General features: G+C 33.1%; 2 long non-coding RNA genes across 2 annotated transcripts in view; one reads left to right on the top strand and one right to left on the bottom strand.

Moving 5' to 3' along the window:
* LOC136832870 (uncharacterized) overlaps nt 1-7,711 on the top strand; it is a 21,000-nt gene extending 13,289 nt beyond the window's left edge. Inside the window, exon 3 of the long non-coding RNA XR_010851338.1 lies at nt 7,222-7,711. This is a non-coding gene — a long non-coding RNA (uncharacterized lncRNA). The remainder of the gene's footprint in view (nt 1-7,221) is intronic.
* The window catches only part of LOC136832591 (uncharacterized), a 205,794-nt gene that overhangs the window by 39,856 nt on the left and 143,393 nt on the right, over nt 1-22,545 (bottom strand). The window lies entirely within an intron of this gene.

Genomic DNA, 22,545 nt, shown 5'->3' with positions numbered 1-22,545 from the left:
CTGGTGATGAGGGTATTATTATTGTTTTAGATGATGACAGTATTTTTATAAATTAACTCAGCTGATGTTATTATTCGCGATGATAATTACAAATGCAATAGTATTATTATTATTATTATTATTATCGTTAAACGAAAACTTATTGTTATTATCCCACAACATCATTACTACAACATCATGCTATAGTAATGATGATGATGATAATACTGGTGATGAGGGTATTATTATAGTTTCAGATGATGATAGTATTTTTACAAATTAACTACAGTTGATGTTATTATTAGCTATGATGCTTATAAGTGCAATAGTATTATTACTATTATTATGATCATTACACGAAAACTTATTGTTAATATTAGTATAATTATCCATAAAACATCATTGCTATAACATCATGCTATAGTATGATGATGATAGTACTGGTGATGAGGGTATTATAGTTTTAGATGATGATAGTATTTTTACAAATTAACTACAGTTGGTGTTATTATTCGCTATGATGATTATAAATGCAATAGCATTATTATTATTATTATTACACGAAAACTTATTGTTAATATTAGTATAATTATCCCACAAACATCGTTACTATAATATAATGCTATAGTAATGATGATGATGATGATAATACTGGCGATGAGGGTATTATTATAGTTTCAGATGTTGACAGTATTTTTACAAATTAACTACAGTAGATGTTATTATTCGCTACGATGCTTATAAATGCAATAGTATTATTATTATTATTATTATTATTATTATTATTATTATTATTATGATCATTACACGAAAACTTATTGTTAATATTAGTATAATTATCCCACACACATCATTACTATAACATCATGCTACAGTAATGATGATGATGATGATGATGATGATGATAGTACTGGTGATGAGGGTATTATAGTTTTAGATGATGATAGTATTTTTACAAATTAACTACAGTTGATGTTATTATTCGCTATGATGCTTATAAATGCAATAGTATTATTATTATTATTATTATGATCATTACACGAAAACTTATTGTTAATATTAGTATAATTATCCCTAAAACATCATTACTATAACATCATGCTATAGTAACGATGATGATGATGATATTACTGGTGATGAGGGTATTATTATAGTTTCAGATGATGATAATATTTTTACAAATTAACTACAGTTGATGTTATTAACCGCTATGATGCTTATAAATGCAACAGTATCATTATTATTATTATTATCGTTACACGAAAACTTATTACTGTTAATATTAGTATAATTATCCCACAAACATCATCACTATAGCATCATCATCCCTTTGATGCATCAGCATCACAGAGGCGCCTCATTTTCAGAACGCAAGATTATCCTCACCAAAACCCCATCTTCCTTTTCAGCAAGATCTTCATCATTAAGAGAAAGCAATTTACCCTTCGTCCTCCCTCCTCTCCCTCCCTCCCTCCCTCGGCTGCCCAGAAGCAAACAAACACACAAACACAGACATACGCACACACAAACACGCTGGTGAGCCCCGAAACGCAAATACACATCGCTCATTGGCCAAACAGGCATAAGAAACGGCGAAACAAAAACAAAAACAACAGCAAGACTGGCAAAAGACTCATTACCACCGTGGAACTCCTCGTTAGAGACGACTGGGGGTATTAAATGCATTATATATTTCCGATACCCCGCCATTGAAACTTATTCAAACTCGCTGGTGGCCTTCAGGTCTCATGTAATTACCTACCCAATTAAGGGTCCCGGGGTTTTGTTGGACGTTATTAAGAATACGGTGCTGCCGATTCAGATTCGATGTAATTTGGAAGCTTATTTCCAAGATGAAAAAAATTTTATATGCTGGGGAGGAGGAGGAGGAGGAGGAGGAGGAGGAGGAGGAGGAGGAGGAGGAGGAGGAGGAGGAGGAGGGAGGAGGAGGAGGAGGAGGAGGTGGGGGGGAGGGGCATATATGGATGGTGGAAAGTTGGGGGAGGAGGTATTCAAATTCCCTTATCAAGATGGATCAAGGGGAGTGCAGACTATATTGTTGCAGGATTTGTGAAATGCCTGCAAAATGCAGAGAGAGAGAGAGAGAGAGAGAGAGAGAGAGAGAGAGAGAGAGAGAGAGAGAGAGAGAGAGAGTCCTTATGAAGCGATGATGAGAAGTAACTGTAATGGCAGGATACAGGTATTATTGTAATATTTTGTACTTCAACTTTTAAATCAACAGCAATTTTCATAAGTTATGAAACAATCAGTACTACACTTTAAACACAACAACAACAACAACAACAATAATAATAATAATAATAATAATAATAATAATAATAATAATAATGTGATGGAATAACGCAAATGAAGATGGACGGAAAAATCGGCTTTTTTGACTCTCCTCATACAATATTTACAACCGACTCGACTTCACTATTTTCCTAATGACGTTACCCGTTCAGGACTTCATTATTCATACCCGAAGAATACCATTATTATAACAGTTATTATTATTATTATTATTATTATTATTATTATTATTATTATTATTACTGTTGTTGTTGTTGACCATGATGATGATGAAGTTATTTTCATATCATTATATTATTATTATTGTTATTATTATTATTATTATTATTATTATAATTATATTAATATTACATTAATTAAATCTGTTATTATTATCATTATTATTATTACTAATATTATTATTAAATGTCTACTAATGTAAATAATGCAAACCAGCACACGGTGACATAAGCAATATGAATAAATTTTGATCCCACATCGGGATCGATCCCACGACTTTCGCGTAAAAGCAAAGGGCGCCACCAACTGTTAGTCCTGGGTTCGATCCCGATGTGGGGTCGAAATCTGTTAGCTCTTCCACATGTCACCGCGTGTTGGTTGGGATTATTCGGATTAATATTTGTGGAGATAGTAGTAGTAGTAGTAGTAATACGTTCCCAGGAGTTATTATAATTATTATTAATACTATTAATTACTGGAATCATCATACACAAAATAACACATCTTTGAATGAGGATAAAAAAAGTTAAATCTTCAGGACCAACAATCCACTCATTCAGTAAAGAACCAGGTATACACTACTGCGTGAATACAATTTACGCTTTCATTAAAAAAAAGAAAGACACAAATCCCTTGAAATAAAGCCTAATACACAGAAAGGGGAAAATAAAATAAAAAGGAGGAACAGCAGAGACATAACATATTTCCTTTATTAGTCGTGGCACATGTAGACCTCGTAGTGTCATAGTAACCGAGGCTGGGATGGCCGTAGTACTCACAAATTCTGTGTATTAATGCACATGCCCGGAAAGACCGGCATATGTACAAATGTACGCACATCGGCTACTAAGCGCACATCTACAACAATGGCTGCACAGGGCTGTGTACAACAAGACCTGCAGAGGCATATATGTGCATGTGTACATCAGATCAGGGCGTACACATCCCGCGTTTACGTTCACGAGACTATTATTTTTTTTTTTTAGACGAAATGGCGTAAAGAACTCTTCCGCTGAATGTGTCTTCGCTGGAAATTATTCTCCTGTGTTTTTCCTTTTAATTTCGACTACGCTTTCGCCGTCATTTTACGGCAGGTATTTTAGCAAGGTTTCCTGAAGAGTCGTTCGCGATAAAACACATCTGATTTCAAATCACTATAATAAACATTATTTGCTTTCTCTTCCACTTTTCTGGTTTATCTAACGTGGAACAGTCTTACTAATTATATAATATATATATATATATATATATATATATATATATATATATATATATATATATATAATATACATATATATATATATAATATATATATATATATATATATATATATATATATATATATATATATATAATATACATAACGTATATAATTTATATATATATATATATATATATATATATATATATATATATATAATATATATATATATATATATATATATATATATATATATATATATATATATATATATATATATATATATATATATATATATATATATATATATATATATAGCCCTGTCACTTCCCTCTCTTATTTTATGAACTAAATGATGTCTGGTGTTCAAAGCTCTGTTTGCCTCCCAAAGACAGTTAACAAATAGTTTAAAAAAATATAGACTAACACAGAGAATATATCATGAATAATATAAGAAACGTTTTAAAAAATGAGATATATAATTAAAATATAATAAGTATTTTGCACACTAAAACGAAAACTAAATGAGCTTCATGAATAATAAACAAATATTCATATTCATATCCTGTGTAAGACCACGCATTCTAGCATAGAAAACCAATTTTAAATTGAGAATAAAAAATAGTCAAAAACAAATAAATAAAATAAAATTCATAAACCATCTCATCGAGATACGGGAAGAGAGAGAAACTACGAATATTTATATCCGTAATATCCTTAGGTTACACAAAAATCAAATAAATAACCTTAACTATTAGTCGAAAATGGGATTCCAGCAAGAAAAATAATGAAACAAATGACTAAAATGGTCTACAAGAAGATATAAACGTATTGCGGAGAGGTGTAAGTTCTCGCTAAGTTTCAGTTTAAATAAGTAAAAAAAACTGTTTGAAGGACTTCTCGAATGGGAAACAACAGGTCATAAATCCGTCGACGGGAAAAATGAACTTAAAATCGGTTGACGAAAGCAACCCCTTCGGAGGAGGGGAAAAAACCAGCTTTCTTAACTTCTTCCTCAGGGGTCACATAAACCATCACTAGCCGAGGGGAAGGGTTCTTACGCAAATGAAAGATAGTAATTGACGTTAAAAGAATAAATAAACAAATAAATATGATTTAAATAAATAAACTTACCGTTATTTTTTTTTCAGGGGATGTACGGCTATTAAATACGCGTGATTTTTTTTTTTTTATTTTGGTCAAGGATGAGTACTGTCACTTTAGACTGGTGCAATTATAAATGTCGAGAAAAACCCACGTACACGTGAAGAAAGCAAAATGCTTCCGCAAGAAAACTTTCCCCATAAGCAAAATACTTTGTTGGAAACTGGTTCCTTCAAGGAGATACTACGGCACTATATAAGGCCTTACGCCAAAAGCATTTACCAGATCTCAAAAAAAAATAACCACTGACTATTTCCATCTGAGAATTCTATAATAATCAATGAAACCTGAGACGAAAAGTAACCTTCCACTTTATGGAGCATCACGGAACGACCATTAAGGAACAGCAGCAATAACGATTTGCTGGAAAACGCGCCACCACGAGAAAGCTCCAGATCTTTTTTAAGAACAAATTCAACCTAACACGGGCGAGGGAAGACATACCTGGAAGGAAAATGTAATTCGTTACTTTTGGAAAACGACGAATCCAAACTGCACCAAAATAAAGAAAGGGGGTTGTAGTTGTAGAGGAGGGAGATATGACAACAATCAATAACCCCTGAGGACTACAGCAATAACCCCATCCTGTCTAGGAAGGAAAACAAACAGCAGCTTCTTAGATAATTATTACAATCATTCCAATATATTAGGACGGAAGGGATATGCATATTCATCGATATTTCTTTAATCTTGAATAGAAGGAAAAGGGGGTGGAAGGGGAGAGGAGAAAGTAGGAGGAGTAGGAAGAGGAGGAGGAGGAGGAGGAGGAGGAGGAGGAGGAGGAGGAGGAGGAGCTCTATGCTAATTAGATTGGCCTCAGATGTGTTTCAAATGCGAATGGCAGAATTTCTCCGTATTGATTATCTGCTATTCAGTTTTCGAAAGCAGCGACGACGGGGGTATTAATATTGAGAAATATTTCGTTTGTAACAGATCCCGAAACAACAAAGACCAAAGAGGTACAATGTGCACTTTTTCTCTTTCCCTGTACATTTATTTGCGAGTGAGGAAACACGAGCAAGAATCTCTAAGCAGAGAGAGAGAGAGAGAGAGAGAGAGAGAGAGAGAGAGAGAGAGAGAGAGAGAGAGAGAGAGAGAGAGAAGGGGCTTGGTGCTGCTTTGGCGTATCTATGTATGCAGGACGACATAAACTTCCAAGGATTCCCGGGCATGCTACTATGGCACTACTATGAGAGAGGGAGTTGAATTTACTATAAGATTATAGCCGTGCACTATGTCAATAGAATTTAATGAATAAACATGTAGGAATTGGGAGAAAAATATGTCCACCCGTATAATTAATCCAGGCCGTCCAAAATGGAACCCTTAATCAAATACGAACTCCCTGTCTGAGGCAAGAGAGAAAAATGCCGCCTCCTCGTCCCCCCAACTCTCCTCCCACGGACGCCTTAACCCCCCCACCTCCTTTACCACATATCCTCTCAGCCAGTCGCAGAAGGCGCCCACGGCCAGGCCACGCCTCCCGCCCAATCCGCTCCTCCCACTTGGCGGTGCGTGGCGAAGGAGGACGAGGAGGAGGAAGAGGAGGGGGAAGGGGAGGAGGGGGGAAAGAGGAACCAAGAAGGAAAAAAAGAAGGCAAAAAAAGTGAGGAGGTTATTTTTTCCTCTTCGGCCGGATGAGTGTGTAGGCAAAGGGAGCTGGCAGGGAAATTGGGAAGATGCCGAGCTATTGGAACGGGAGAATTCGCTCGAGTTGAAAATTCGGACAGATATGCTCTCCGAATATCAAATTAAAGGCCGGGCGGAATTTCAAGGCGGTGTGGGCCTTCCTTTTTTACAAACTCCTTCCTTCTAACGCGCCGTCCTTTTTTTTTTTTGGAGGGGCTCTCTCTCTCTCTCGGCTTTATAATAAATAACGGAGATATGACTAAGTGGCAGTTTGTCTTATATTGATCTGGTGGAGAAACGTGTCTGAGAAGTAGTCCTCGGTGTGCTGGTTGCTGGCGTCGCTGTCATTCGCCCTACGTTACTTCATCGTATGAGCTGGGCTTCCTTCATACATGCTACTATGTATGGATGTATGTATCCATATACATACATATGTATATACATATATATACGAGTATATGTGTGTGTGTATATATATATATATATATATATATATATATATATATATATATATATATATATATTATATACTGTATGTGTGTGTATGTAGAGAGAGAGAGAGAGAGAGAGAGAGAGAGAGAGAGAGAGAGAGAGAAGGACTTCAACTGTAAGCGAAAGATAATGGAAGTGAGATGCGTTTCGGATGATCAGGTTAAACGATATTGTTGATTAAAGCTCCCGTGATTGGGATTCTGATACTTTACTTCTTATTTCAGGTATTTCAATCGGGAACGCCGAAGCGAAGGCACAGGCGAGAGAGAAGGAGCGAGGGAAAGACGAGAAGGAGGAGGATGAAGAAGAAGAAGAAGAAGAAGAGGAAGAAGACGAGAGAGAGAGAGAGCGAAAGAGAGAGAGAGAGAGAGAGAGAGAGCAAGAGAGAAAGAGATGATCATCATCATAGACCGCCCGAAGCGTCACTACGGAGACTCCAAAAAAGAGAGAGAGAGAGAGAGAGAGAGAGGAAAAAAAAAAGCGAGAACACACAGCGAAGGAGAGGAATGCTATGTTGCAAATGGGAATGGGAATCATACATGATAAAAAGAATGGCTAATAGTACATTCATATGAACCCAGGAAGGTTTTTATTGTTATTTCCTTAGTCAATATCATAGTTCGCCCTCGCTTTCTCTCTCTCTCTCTCTTTCTCTCTCTGTGATGCTTTGACTTGCATGATATTTTAAATATTAATGGGTGTTTACATGTGCGTGTATATATATATATGTATGTATGTATGTATGTATGTATGTATACACACGTATATATATATATATGTTTACATTTATCTAATAATCTTTCTATCTATTTATAACCATTCATATTTGCATACACAAAACAAATACATACATACATACATACATAAACACACACACACACACACACACACACACACACATATATATATATATATATATATATATATATATATATATATAAATATAAAAGTGTAATCGTTCGCTAAACCGTATTAAATACACAATCGCAGACATACAAAATTCCTCACAAAACGTATTCATCAAAATCGGCAGTAAAATTCAACATTTTACCTAAATGAAATGAAATTATTGTTAAACTGTGAAACGAAAGCTTAATGACTGAAGAAGTAGGTAAGAGAAAAATTTGCTGCTGATGGTAATTGGAAAACTGAATAATTCGACCATAAATGAAAACTCCTGTTGTTCACGAAGTATTCTAACAGTGTAAATTAAAAAAAAAGGAATATTTACATATGATTTGCAACTCAAGCTTCACACAGCTGCGAAATCTGTAGCTGAACGTTTCCTGAGACTAAGTGTACAGTTAAAAACCACTAACTTTTAAACTCATTCATACTTATATATTCATATTTTTAAAGGCATTTGTGCAGTATTGACACACAATGTCCACAGACATTATATACATAATTATATATATATATATTGTATGTATACATACATACATATATATATATATATATATATATATATATATATATATATATATAATATATATATATATATATATATAAATGTATACACACACACACACACACACACACATATATATATATATATATACATATATATATATATATATATATATATATATATATACACTTCTGTATAAGGTGTGAGTTTACAGGTTAAATGAATTAATATGCGCATCTTCATATCTACGGTTGTATAAAACAAAACTGGATTCATATGTTGTATTACATATTCAGTTTCAATGGATCTTACTACATAACATTACTGTTACAGATTATTATCATTATTATTATGTAACCAACATTATTTTTATCATTATTATTTAAATCGTTGTTATTAACACAATTACAATATTAAGTATAATTTTTGTTCATATTTTTGTTAGTACCGTTATGATTATCATATTTATATATCCTTATCACAACCAAATAATAATAATACAGGAAATGACGTCGCCATATATTTTCTTAACTTTCATTGTTATGACTATTTATAAAATAACTAATCTTATCAATCTTGATAGCAAAGAGCAATAGTAATATCCATTAAGATTAATAACATATATTTATATATAATTATATATATATATATATACACAAATTTATATAGATATATATATAAAAATGTTACTTAGTATTACTATAATACCATCGTATTTTCATTATTAATTTATTATAACTGTTCACATCATTGTAATAATTAATATCACAATTATTAATAATATTATTAATTTATTATAACTGTTCACATCATTGTAATAATTAATATCACAATTATTAATAATAACACACACACACACATATATATATATATATATATATATATATATATATATATATATATATATATATATATATATATATATATATATATATATATATACTTTTCCCCACACATACATAAAGCGTAATAGGCTGCAAAAGTATTCGAATAAATCAATAAAATAAAGATGAAATATTTTGGACACCAATTGCCATTCACTGTCAATGGTTACTTGTTTTTCATTTTGGCAAAAACCGGTGTGTATAGCACCACGTTGCTCATGACGATAATCATCCTCATTAAAAAGTAATTCGATATTATAATTGTTATCATTACCATTAGCAGATTCTGATGTGTACTAACATCGAACAATTATTATTGTTATTATTCAGAAGATGAGCCCTACCAATATGGGACAAGCCCACAGGGGACATTGACTTGAAATTTAAGCTTTCAGAGAATATGGTTTTCATTTTAAAAGAAGCAACAGAAGGTAATAGGTAATACAGAAAGAAGAGATCAGTTATTAGAAATGGAAGAAATAAATTAGCAAACTAATAAATGGATAAAAATGGAAGTGAGTTATAAAATACAAGGAGGATTGCTTTAGGGTAGTAACGCATTGCATCTTTGCTTGAACTTTTGAGTTTTCCAGTTGTACAACATCCTCATTATCATTTTATTATCATTAATAACTTACTGTAAAATTAGTGTTGTTATTATTATTATTATTATTGCTAAGAAATTCACAACGTCGTGATTAAACGGATGTATAATAAAATTCCACAATTATATGAAAAACTGTATTACTTGTAAAAGATAAAAACAAGAATTCCTCAGTGTTTACAACGGTGTTCTAAAGTCTTTGTTTTTATCGTTTAAAAATAATACAAATTATTTATATAACTGGGCATTACTCATTATTATTATTATTATTATTATTATTATTATTATTATTATTATTATGAATACTTTCCAAATATTATAATCACGAATGAAGTTTCATAGCCATCAGCAACAAACGAAAAAGCCAAAGAGATTAATGTCAGCAGTAACATAAACGACTCCTATATCCATTCACAAAATAAAAGAAAAATTCAACTTTAAAACTAATCACTAGCACGAAAAGTAAAACTCCACTGAACATCCAAAAAAAGGGAGAAAGAAAAGTTCACCCAAATAATGATGTTTTTTTTTCCACACACTCCCTTTTTCCACTCGCTCATTCTGACCCCCAAAACTTCACCGATGTTTTATTGCTAAATTCTCACCTCTTCGGAACCAGAGACACCCCCTCTCCTTCCCAACCCACCACCCCTCACTCCTCCCCTGCAGTCATTCTCCCCCTCCCCCTACCACCCCCTTACATTCCATCGCACCCCTGGGGCGAATCAGTAGTCATTTCTTTCTTTTTGACAATTCTATCGCCTTTATTTTTCGCGCTTGTGAGACGCTTCGGTATTTTAATAGAGGAAATATTCTTGTTGTTATTATTTATTGCATACCATTCCATTCTAAAGTTTAACGGTATTTATCAGAGAATAACAGGGAATATTTGGCTTACTCTGGTACATATCAACATGGTTAATAGTTTCACGCAAAGCTGTTCATGTTTATGGAAAGTACCAACGGGATACATAAACGTTAATGATACAACAAGTTATATAAACGGATTTCAATACGTACCCACATTATACAAACACACACACACATATATATATATATATATATATATATATATATATATATATATATATATATATAATATATATATATATATATATATATATATATATATATATATATATATATATATATATATATATAATACATAAAGCATATTAATAATATTTTTATTATTCTTGCTACCAGTAATAGCAAAAATCACCATCATCTTCAACATAATTATTACTGTCATTGTAAATATCATAAGTACTCAGGGTAATTTAGAAAAACTAAAATATGCGAAGGGTTCAACTGCAAATGAAAAATCTACTGACAGGAATTTAAATAATAAAATGAAGACGTCAGATAAGTAAATATGTGGATATTTCCAAACTTTCCCCTTCCAACATCATTCTGAAGTGCTTATGGTATAATATTCACGGCTATGATATCGTTTCGTGGAACATGGAAAAAGTGTTAATTCTATTACTGCTGATATTATTATTAGTGTTATTAATCATCATCACTATTATTATTGTTTGAAAAATTAAAAAAGTGTTAATTCTATTATTATTATGATATTGTTATTATTGTTATCATCATACCTATTATGATTGTTTAAAAAAATTATTATTATTATTATATCATAAAAATACTGGTTTTCAATGAACCATTGCTAGATTAATGGAAAAGTAAAGTTTAAATTGCCTTAACAAATAAGAAGCTGGTAACAATATGCTACGAGGGACTGTTGATTATTTTGTATTTGACTGAACGTATGGTCTGTATTAGACTTGGTTACTACAACCAATGTGCAAAGGAAAAATATACCAAAATATACTAAAATCTTGAATTTTCTACATGATCTGATATAAACACTTCCAAAGGTAACTACCATATATACTGTGTGTGTATATATATATATATATATATATATATATATATATATATATATATATATATATATATATATATATATATATATAAATATATATATATATAAATATATATATATATATATATATATATATATATATATATATATATATATATATATATATATATATATATATATATGCTATACATATGTTTAATTTTAAACCACGAAAAGGTAAAAACGTGATGATTATACGAACAAAGTTACAGCCACGAAGGACAAGTGAAACAATTGGAATGCTAAGTACTTTCGTCTTATTACCAAGACAGTGTCACACTAACTAAAGATATACCTACCATATATATACTCCAGTTGTCTCTGTATATCTTTATTTGCTGTGACCATATGTCTTGGTAATAAGACGAAAGTACTTAGCATCCCAATTGTTTCATTTTTCCTTCGTGGCTGCAACTTTATATATATATATATATATATATATATATATATATATATATATATATATATACATATATATATATATATATATATATATATATATTTATATATTATAGATATATACATACACACACACACATATATATATATACACATACATATATATATATATATATATATATATATATATATATATATATATATATATATATATATATATATAGCTAGAATGTTTCCGTAAAGATGTATCTTACAAAAACAATAATGGAGTTAGTCGAAAACCCCGCTAATAAAATTCCCAATGGAAAAGACAGATACATTTTATGGTATTACTTGTATACTAAACACGATGAGAAAATTCTATTAAAAAAAATCTTGGGAGAAATTCATTTCGCCTGTCTATTGAGGCAATGACAGAGAACGGTGTGATTGCTTAAAATCTAATCAGTAACTGCAAGAAAAATATACTTTGAAGGAATTATCTTGAATAGTTACAAATATTTTAGCTTGATATAATAATACCACTGCTGAAATTAATCCAAATAAGTACAGAATTTACCCGTTCAATTGCAAGATTAATTATAAAATTAGGTTAGTGTAACAAAATCATTTTATTACAAAACCCACAGGCAATTTCTTATGGCTATATAATACAAAACATACTTACGTTCAATTAAAATATTTCGTAGATTAAAAGATATTCTAAATATCTATAACACAATTTGGCTGCATAATATTAATGTTTTGAATATTCTGCTGACAAAGTGTGAATTACGGATTATTTTGTTATGTGTATTTATTACAGTACTACCGACCTTACAATTCTCATCACGTAAAGGTCAGGAGACGAAATACTACAAAGTCTTCCAAAGTTCCCCGATCATCTTCCAAGACACTAATAGAGGCAATTAGGAATTAAATTGCTTTCCGCATTATGGCTAATATTTAATCTGAGATTTTACACCAGAATGAAGTTACAATCCAAAACTTTGTTTTCAGTGAGCAAAACACGCGAACGCCTGATAAATTAGCGATGTGATAAGATTCAGGTCTTCGAGTCTTCGAGTTATTAAGTAGCATCGATATCCCAAAAATATCAGAGCTTACCAGAGATTCCTGTTGTGTGTGTACAAGTGTATCAAGTTTTTCATTGCGTGTGTTCAAGTGTATCAACTTTTTCATTGCGTGTGTACAAGTGTATCAACTTTTTCATTGCGTGTGTACAAGTGTATCAACTTTTTCACTGCGTGTGTAGAAGTGTATCAACTTTTTCATTGCGCGTGTACAAATGTATCAACTTTTTCATCGCGTGTTCAAGTGTATCAACTTTCCCGCTGCGTTTGTTCAAGTGTATCAACTTTTTCATTGCGTGTGTACAAGTGTATCGACTTTTTCATTGCGTATTTTCAAGTGTTTCAACTTTTTCACTGCGTGTGTACAAGTGTATCAACTTTTTCATTGCGTGTGTTCAAATGTATCAACTTTTTCATTGCGTGTGAACAAGTGTATCAAATTTTTGGTTGCGTTTGTACAAGTGTATTAACTTTTTCATTGCATGTATACAAGTGTATCAACTTTTTCATCGCGTGTGTACAAGTGTATCAACTTTTTCACTGCGTGTGTACAAGTGTATCAACTTTTTCACTGCGTGTATACAAATGTATCCACTTTTCCATTGCGTGTGTACAAACGTATCAACTTTTTCATCACATGTGTACAAGTGTATCAACTTTTTCATTGCATGTATACAAGTGTATCAACTTTTTTGCATCAACTTTTTCACTGCGTGTATACAAATGTATCCACTTTTCCATTGCGTGTGTACAAACGTATCAACTTTTTCATCACACGTGTACAAGTGTATCAACTTTTTCATTGCGTGAACAACTCAGAAACTAGCACGTCTGTCAAATGCAATTCGGAAGTTGATCACGTCTGTCAAATGCAATTCGGAAGTTGATGTTAATTTCCATCTCTAAACCAGCGTACACGGAGCAAACAAGAAATTAAAAAGGAAAAAAAAAAATCAAATTCGATTCGTTGTCACAACTTGTTTTGAATCGAGACGCGAGAAGATGAAATAGGATTCCTCTTGATTGTTCATTCTGCAACTTAATAATACCTCTCTCTCTCTCTCTCTCTCAGCTGAACAAATTTGGTTTCGGGGGTTTTCCGGAAAAAAAAAATCCGGATTAACTTATGGCGCATAATCTCTCCTACGGGTATTTTCCGGATTTTACCTTTTTTTCCCTTCCAAGAGCAAATGCGGCTTAGTCAATTTTTCCAACGAGACACGCAACTCCAATTTGACGTGAAATGATAGCGGAGATTGACAATGTGACAGGGAATGGCCAAAACAGAAAAAAAAATAATTGAAAAAGTGCATAAAAATGAAGAGGGACAATTAGGAATGGACACGGGGACTGAAGATGCGGAAAAAAACGGTAATCGAGCCGAACGCAGGATGCTGCGATTTGGTAAAGAGTTTCTGATCGATTATAATCTGATAAAAATATGGGAATGAGGACAAGCTATAAATAATAAGCCGAATCCTTCGTTGATGAAGCTCAGTTTCTAAGGTATACTTGGTAAACGATTAAAAATGTCGATTATAATTTCTGATGTAAAAAATTATAATCTGATAAAAATATGGGATAATCTTTGACCACGGTAATAATGTTATAAATAATAAGTCTAATCCTTCGCGCCAGCCCTAGGAGAGCTGTTAATCAGCTCAGTGGTCTGGTTAAGCTAAGGTATACTTAACTTATAAATAAAAGGGGCAACGGAGTGTCAGAACACCAGGGAATCATTAATACCTTCAGGAAAGCAAGGTCAGGAATATAACTATAAAGAACGTCAATAAAAGCAAGAAATCTGGGACTGGAATCAAAACAAGCAAATAAAACGAAAAGAATAAGAGGTCACAAAAGATACAGGAGACCTGTAACGTGAACCCGATATTTCTTGCATGCAGACAAGCCAACTGTAACCTTCTCCACTAGCTCTGTAAAACCGGCCGAGATTTCTCTTTACAAAGATATCTCCTGCGCTGTTATCTTATTCAGCCTTGTTAACCTGGTTTCTGTTTACAAACAGCGTTCTCATGCACGGACTGCTCGAGCGGGCAAGAGCCCGTGCTTACTCTTTGCTTACTCAAGGGTATGAGAAATGAATATACCTGGGGAAGAGTCATGGATAGACTAAGTTCATTACGCGCAAAAATATGAGAATTTTACATTCGTTATGAATTTTTAATTTTTTCTTTTCCCTCTCACATACACAAAAATATATGATTTATAAAATATATACAATTATATATACTGTATATGTATGTGTGTGTATATTATACACACACATATATATATATGTATATATATATATATATATATATAATTATATATATATATATATATATATATATATATATATATATATATATATATATATATATATATATATATAACGATCCCTATATCCTGCAAACATTCCTAGTACCTATATGGTGTCAAAATAATATGCATAATGAATTAACATAATGCGACATTATATCGGCCGAATTTGCGTTTATATAACCCACTGAAAACTGCAGAAAGTCTTGTGTTTTCTTTCATACCACAGACTTTCCTATTTAAAAGCCAGTTAATATACAACAGCTCTTTCATTTTCCCAGACTCTCATGGCCTCTCATACATTAAGATGTATGCAGATCGCTTTTCCTTCACTTTTATTGTTCTACTTTTTCTGAGGTGGGGAGGGGGCCAACTGATACATATTATGCTGTTGGTCTTACTGGACAATGTATTTGAACTAGTTTGAATCGTTTATCTGAACTAGTTTGAATCTAATGTATGTATGTGTACTATATTTATATATATTATATATATATATATATATATATATATATATATATATATATATATATATATATATATATATATATATATATATATATATATATATATATAATCTGTGCGTGAAAACCTCCTGGGAAGATGTAAAGTAAAAGTCTACGTTTTTGTGTTTAGGTGTGTGCGTGTTCGCGCGCGCGCCTGTGTGTGTGTGTGTGTGTGAGTCGTTATAAGACTCTACAGAAAGAAGGAAAAATACCCGAAAACGCAAACTCACTTGAGCCCCTCTTAAAAATTATAAGAATGTCTGATTGCACAGAGAAAAACTATCTAATTTTATTATGTTGGATACGATGAATCCAGTCGCCCTGCCGAGTGAAACTTTGATATACCAGGAAAGACAGGATATCTAATATTGTTGAATAGCAAAGAATTGGGCGGAGCCATTCGATAAATCAGTGTACACTAAAGACTTTTATTTTTTTTATCATACTAACTTAAGAGGAGATGATCTGTTCTTCCAACCTAATAGGATCGAATGCCGTCCGGCTGGTACAAGTTGTTCTTAATGCACCTGCGTAACCTTGAACTCGTACCGTTTGGGACCTTCTTGTCTGCGTACCGCAAGCAGTGCTTCGCATTCCCACGGACACTGCTTGCAAAGCCATAACACCAACGGCAGCAGGTTTGATTAGTCTTCCATGCTGTCCACGTCTAGAGACAGGAATTCTCCGTATAACTCTTTGTTTCCTTAATCATTAGCCTACCTCGTTTTAAGAGGTTTGTTTCAATTATGAAGGGAAATATATTTTTTTATTATTTTATTTTTTTGTAGTCTGCTGAACATGATTTTGGAAGACATGGCCGTCTTGATCTCTTCACCATAAAAACCTCGTAGGGGTTTAGTGTAATCAGTGCACTTCAGGAGGTGCACTGTACGCATTACTAAAGGATATCTGTGGCGTCTCTTTGGGCCTTAACTACAGCTACATTTAAACTTTTACTTTACCTCTATTTCTGCTCTCTTTCTCCCTGTCCAGCCTCTATTACTTCTTAACGCAATTCTGGGGTTTTCTCACAATCTCATTAATTTCCTGGACGTCTCTATTTTGCTGTCCAACCTTTTCAACACCTTTAAATCTCCTTTAAATGTCTTATGCACTGAATGGCTGGAAGTGCCTAGTAACTGGCTTTACTGATTAAATTTCATTATTCATTCATTCACTCACCATACAAATAATAAAAATTGTTTATGAAAAATCTGATGTCCCTTTTTTTGGCTCCTCAGCGAATAGCTTCTTGACTATGTCATGCGTTTCCCTAAATTAAAATACAGGACACTTCTATTAACTACATTTTAAGAAAGGCTTTTGAATCAAGTATAAATACACCCAACGGTAACAGGGTATGATGAAACTCACTTGATATTTCTTGGGGGTCATTATCTTCATGATATTTACAACCTTCTGTTTATATTTTTCAGGGAATCCCCAACGGGCTTGTACTAAACACGCCGCAAAGGTGGATCCTAAAATCCTTTGGGGTAACAACCTAAGAAAGATCCGATAATGGTTTAAGCTTCAGTTAAATATCAATTTTAGAATTACGGATAATTGTCGTAATGAAACGACATATGCGCACGTACCAATGATACTGATTGTCATGGAGAAAAAAATGAGACCTAAAATAGGGTAAACTGTATGACAATAGTCATTCCTGTAAATAGTACAGCGACTGAACCATTTTCTGTAGAGAGCTTATGCTAACGTCGCAACGTGATCGATGACGTCACAGTTGTATCACCGTTGCCCGGGAAAATATTTTTTTTTTTAACAGAACTCGAAAATTTTAAAACGATGCTTATCTAACGTCTGTTTTCCACTGAATCCTGATGCAATTATATTTCACTTTCTGACGAATAAATGGTCTGAAAAGCGAACCACTACCAACGACATTAACATTCCATAAACACGAATTAACAAAAGATGGTGATCAGTTTGAAATCAGCGTGAAAAGTCGTTTGCAGAATGTTACTTCATTAAAAAAAAATATAATGTAATAGCTGTGGTGAGAGTAGCCTAACTATGTCTCTCTCATGATAGTTTCTCAATTTATCCTATTAACACTTTCTAAAAAAGTAATAATATTTTATTAAATAAAATACAATTACTCTTACAAGAACGAACCCTCGGAATCAGACCCGCGAGAGCTAAAGAATTCCACCTCGGCGGTCTGGTTAAACTACTCGATAATAATAATAATAATAATATAAAAATAACAACATAAATAACAACACGGGCTCAGGTATTATATCGCTATCCTGCAATATTCAAAATATATATGTTTCAAGCTATCGGTCAGCCAGGACAACATTGCGGTCGTCCAGAGCCGGGCAATAAGATAGAAGAGCATTGCTAATTCACGCCAAGTCCCTCGGCGGGAATCGAGCCAGCTCCCTCTCGGCTGTAAGCAAAGTATTGACTTGCTGCGGCGACAGGAGAGGAACTTCTCTCAGCTTTCCTTCCTGGTCTGAGGAAAGGAAGGAAATACTTTTTTTTTTTTATGTAGATCGGGATTGCAAATACTTGATGTATTACGTAGACTGGACATGATGAGAAATAGTTGATATATTACGTAAACTGAACAAAATAACAAATACTTGATATATTTCGTAAACTGGACAGAATAACAGATACTTGATATATTACGTTAACTGGACAAAATAACAGACACTTGATATATTACGTAAAATGGACAAAATAACAAATACTTGATGTATTACGTAAACTGGACAAAATAACAAACACTTGATATATTACGTAAACTGGACAAAATAACAAATACTTGATATATTACGTTAACTGGACAAAATAACAAACACTTGATATATGACGTAAACTGGACAAAATAACAAACACTTGATATATTACGTTAACTGGACAAAATAACAAACACATGATATATTACGTTAACTGGACAAAATAACAAACACTTGATATATTACGTAAACTGGACAAAATAACAAATACTGGATATATTACGTTAACTGGACAAAATAACAAACACTTGATATATTACGTTAACTGGACAAAATAACAAACACTTGATATATTACGTTAACTGTACAAAATAATAATACAATATATGAGATTAAGGATCTCTTGCTAAGAAACTGTATGTGATTAACTGATAGATAACAGAATTGTAATCCTTGATTACAATATATAATTGATTACGCAATAAATCTCTTTCAGGATTAATTTAATAACAAATGATACACGAGTACTTTGTCCAAAGTGTGTGGACTTACCTAATATGAAACTGTAAGTGATTACTTAACATGTCACTATACGGGATGACGTCATAACACAAAAAGTAGAGGATTACTTGACATATTATAGCAATTATGAGAGAGAGAGAGAGAGAGAGAGAGAGAGAGAGAGAGAGAGAGAGAGAGAGAGAGTTTGCCAGTTGCAGATTTAGATTTTAAGTCAGTCAAGGATCTATAGAAGAAAATAGAATCAACTCGATTACAAAGTGTAATTCATAAGTAACTGCTGGACTGAGATTACAAAAAAAAAAAAAGTTTAATACGCTGTACTCATCATAAAAACAAGTAAAAATTCGCCAAAGTTTCTTCGGCGCAATCGAGTTTTCTGTATAGCGTATAATCAAGGCCACCGAAAATAGATCTATCTTTCGGTGGTCTCGGTATAATGCTGCATGAGCCGCGGCCCATGAAACTTTAACCAGCGCCCGGTGGTGGCCGGTCCTATATCGTTGCCAGATGCACGATTATGGCTAACTTTAAATAAAATAAAAACTACTGAGGCTAGAGGGCTGCAATTTGTTATGTTTGATGACTGGAAGGTGGGTGATCAACATACCAATTTGCAGCCCTCTAGCCTTAGTAGTTTTTAAGATCTGAGGGCGGACAGAAACACTGCGGACGGATAGACAAAGCCGGCACAGTAGTTTTCTCTTACGGAAAACTAAAAAACTGAAATGATGGGAACACCATAAAGATTATCCAAGGCACAGTAAAAACGGATGCTGACATCTTAAAAATTAACAAAACATAAATAAATAAAAACAAAAAATAGAGACAATGATGACCAGAGATAGGGGAGTGCTGGATAAGATTACTGTCCCTTATTGATGTGCATGACTCCAGGCTATATCGCCCTTTGCTTTTATATTGAACAGGGACACAGTCACTCTCGAACTGCGACAAAAACAACGAATTTCTGGTCCTTCGAAGGAATTTTGGGTTTTTCATTGAAAATTCTAATTAATCTTGAATCATTACATTTTTTCAAATTTTTACAATAATTAAGATGATAAAACTATAGCCTTTAATGCGAAGCTAAGTTATAATGCTAAAAGCATCTCTGTGGGTCTTGACACATGATAAGTTGTCTAGAAAGTATTTGCAACCTTTAATCTTTGAAATACAAATTATCAGAACCATTCCTTCCAAATATGTCCAAACTTTCGCAACAAAATTTCTTGGACAAATCGAAAAGTCGAATACACAGAAGTTCTTCTCGACACCGAGACCATCTTCCCAATTCTGGGACTGGAAAATCTTCGACTATTTCTGGAAGCGTGGAAACCGAAGCGCGCAAAGGATATGAAGTCTGGTTCGAAGCTGTTATGCAAAAAGTGCTGGAAATTCCGAGTTTGATAAAACGGCGTCAGTTGACAATCGCCTCTTTGTCGACGATCCGTCTTACAAAGTAGGTGACAAGGGAACAGTGGATGCTGGAAAGTTATGCAAGAATTAAGTTAGGTGCAGCACTTGGTGAATTTATATATATATATATATATATATATATATATATATATATATATATATATATATATATATATATATATATATATATATATATATATGTATACACGCGTCACTATTTTCTTCACTGTCAGCCCCCAACAGCCATCAACAACCCAACTTCGCCCAGTGTAACAGTTAATTATGACCTAACTTAGCGTGAACAGTTTCTAAGTGGCAAAGGCATTGGTTCTGGCGATGACTATGTTTGCGGTTGACAATAAACTCAGGCACAACCTTTTGAACGAAGCTCTGAAGGAGTTCCTTCCATTGTTTGCGAGAGTTGCAATTTTGAAAGGGGGGACGGGAGAGAGAGAGAGAGAGAGAGAGAGAGAGAGAGAGAGAGAGAGAGAGAGAGAGAGACCACAAGCAATGTTGTTGTTGCTGTTTGCTGTCGACGACGACGGTGTATTATGAAAGCGCAAGTTCTCCGAAGTGCAGGTCGAAAGCGCCCAGCCATAACTTGGGCCAGACTCTGTCCTCCTGCCGTTCGGTCAGTGGAGAAACAAAAATTGAATGTGTACATGACAGAAACGTGTCTTCGCCTCCAGGTGGGAATGAGCCTGTGAAAACGTTATCGGGAAAATTCTCAAAAACAAAGTGGAAATTTTGCTTTCATAAACGAAACGAGCAACTAACAAAAGCGCAACAGGGCAAATGTAGAATGAATCTGCCTTTCATTTATTTACCTCGTGAAAAAGAAGGCAGCACGTAACTACCACGCGAGAATATTTATAAGTAGCGTTTAGATCGACGACCAAAAGGACCCATGTAGTTAAAGTTATATTATGAAATTCGGTCATAAAGACTGAGATCTTATGTCAGCCCCTTTTCTCTGCCTCCATTGGTGAACAGAGAACTACTTGCAATTATTTTAGCTTTTAAGCTTTATTAGCATACAGGAATGAAGGGAAAATACTGATATCATCATCTGCACCAATTTACATAACTGCACCGTTTACATAACTGTTACCAATATCATGTGCTTTACGATACATCAGAGCACCTTTGTAGCTTCGAGGCACAAACCCATTAAAAATCGAGACCTATCCCAGGTCGCAAACTTACAAAGTCAAATTGATTGCAAGATAGTGTACGGTTTTAGGAACAACAATACAAAATGAATCATTGATAATAAAGAAATGGATTCATCACAGGATTTTAAGTATATATATATGTATGTATATATATATACTGTATGTATATATACATATATATATATATATATATATATATATATATATATATATATATATATATATATATATATATATATAATATAAAATGAATCACTGATAATAAAAAAATGGAAAATCATCACTGATAATAAAAAAATGGATTCATCACATATTTTATAATGTATATATATACATATATATAATGTATATATATACTGTATATGTGTGTATATATATATAATTTATATTATATACATTATATATATATATATATAAAACATAATTGAAAGCAAAAGGACTCTTGTGAGAAATGCACACACCGGCCCCATTAGCAACCCAACACATGCTTTGAAAGCACGTTTCACCTTCTTTGTTACCTTCGGGAAGCGAGTGATTTTGCGATGGTGCTCAAAAGGGCTGCTGTTGTTCATTTATTAAACCTTCCGTGCTGGAT

The sequence above is a fragment of the Macrobrachium rosenbergii genome, chromosome 50 (assembly GCF_040412425.1).
Source record: "Macrobrachium rosenbergii isolate ZJJX-2024 chromosome 50, ASM4041242v1, whole genome shotgun sequence".
NCBI lineage: Eukaryota > Metazoa > Arthropoda > Malacostraca > Decapoda > Palaemonidae > Macrobrachium > Macrobrachium rosenbergii.
This window is presented reverse-complemented; position numbering and strand designations above follow the sequence as displayed.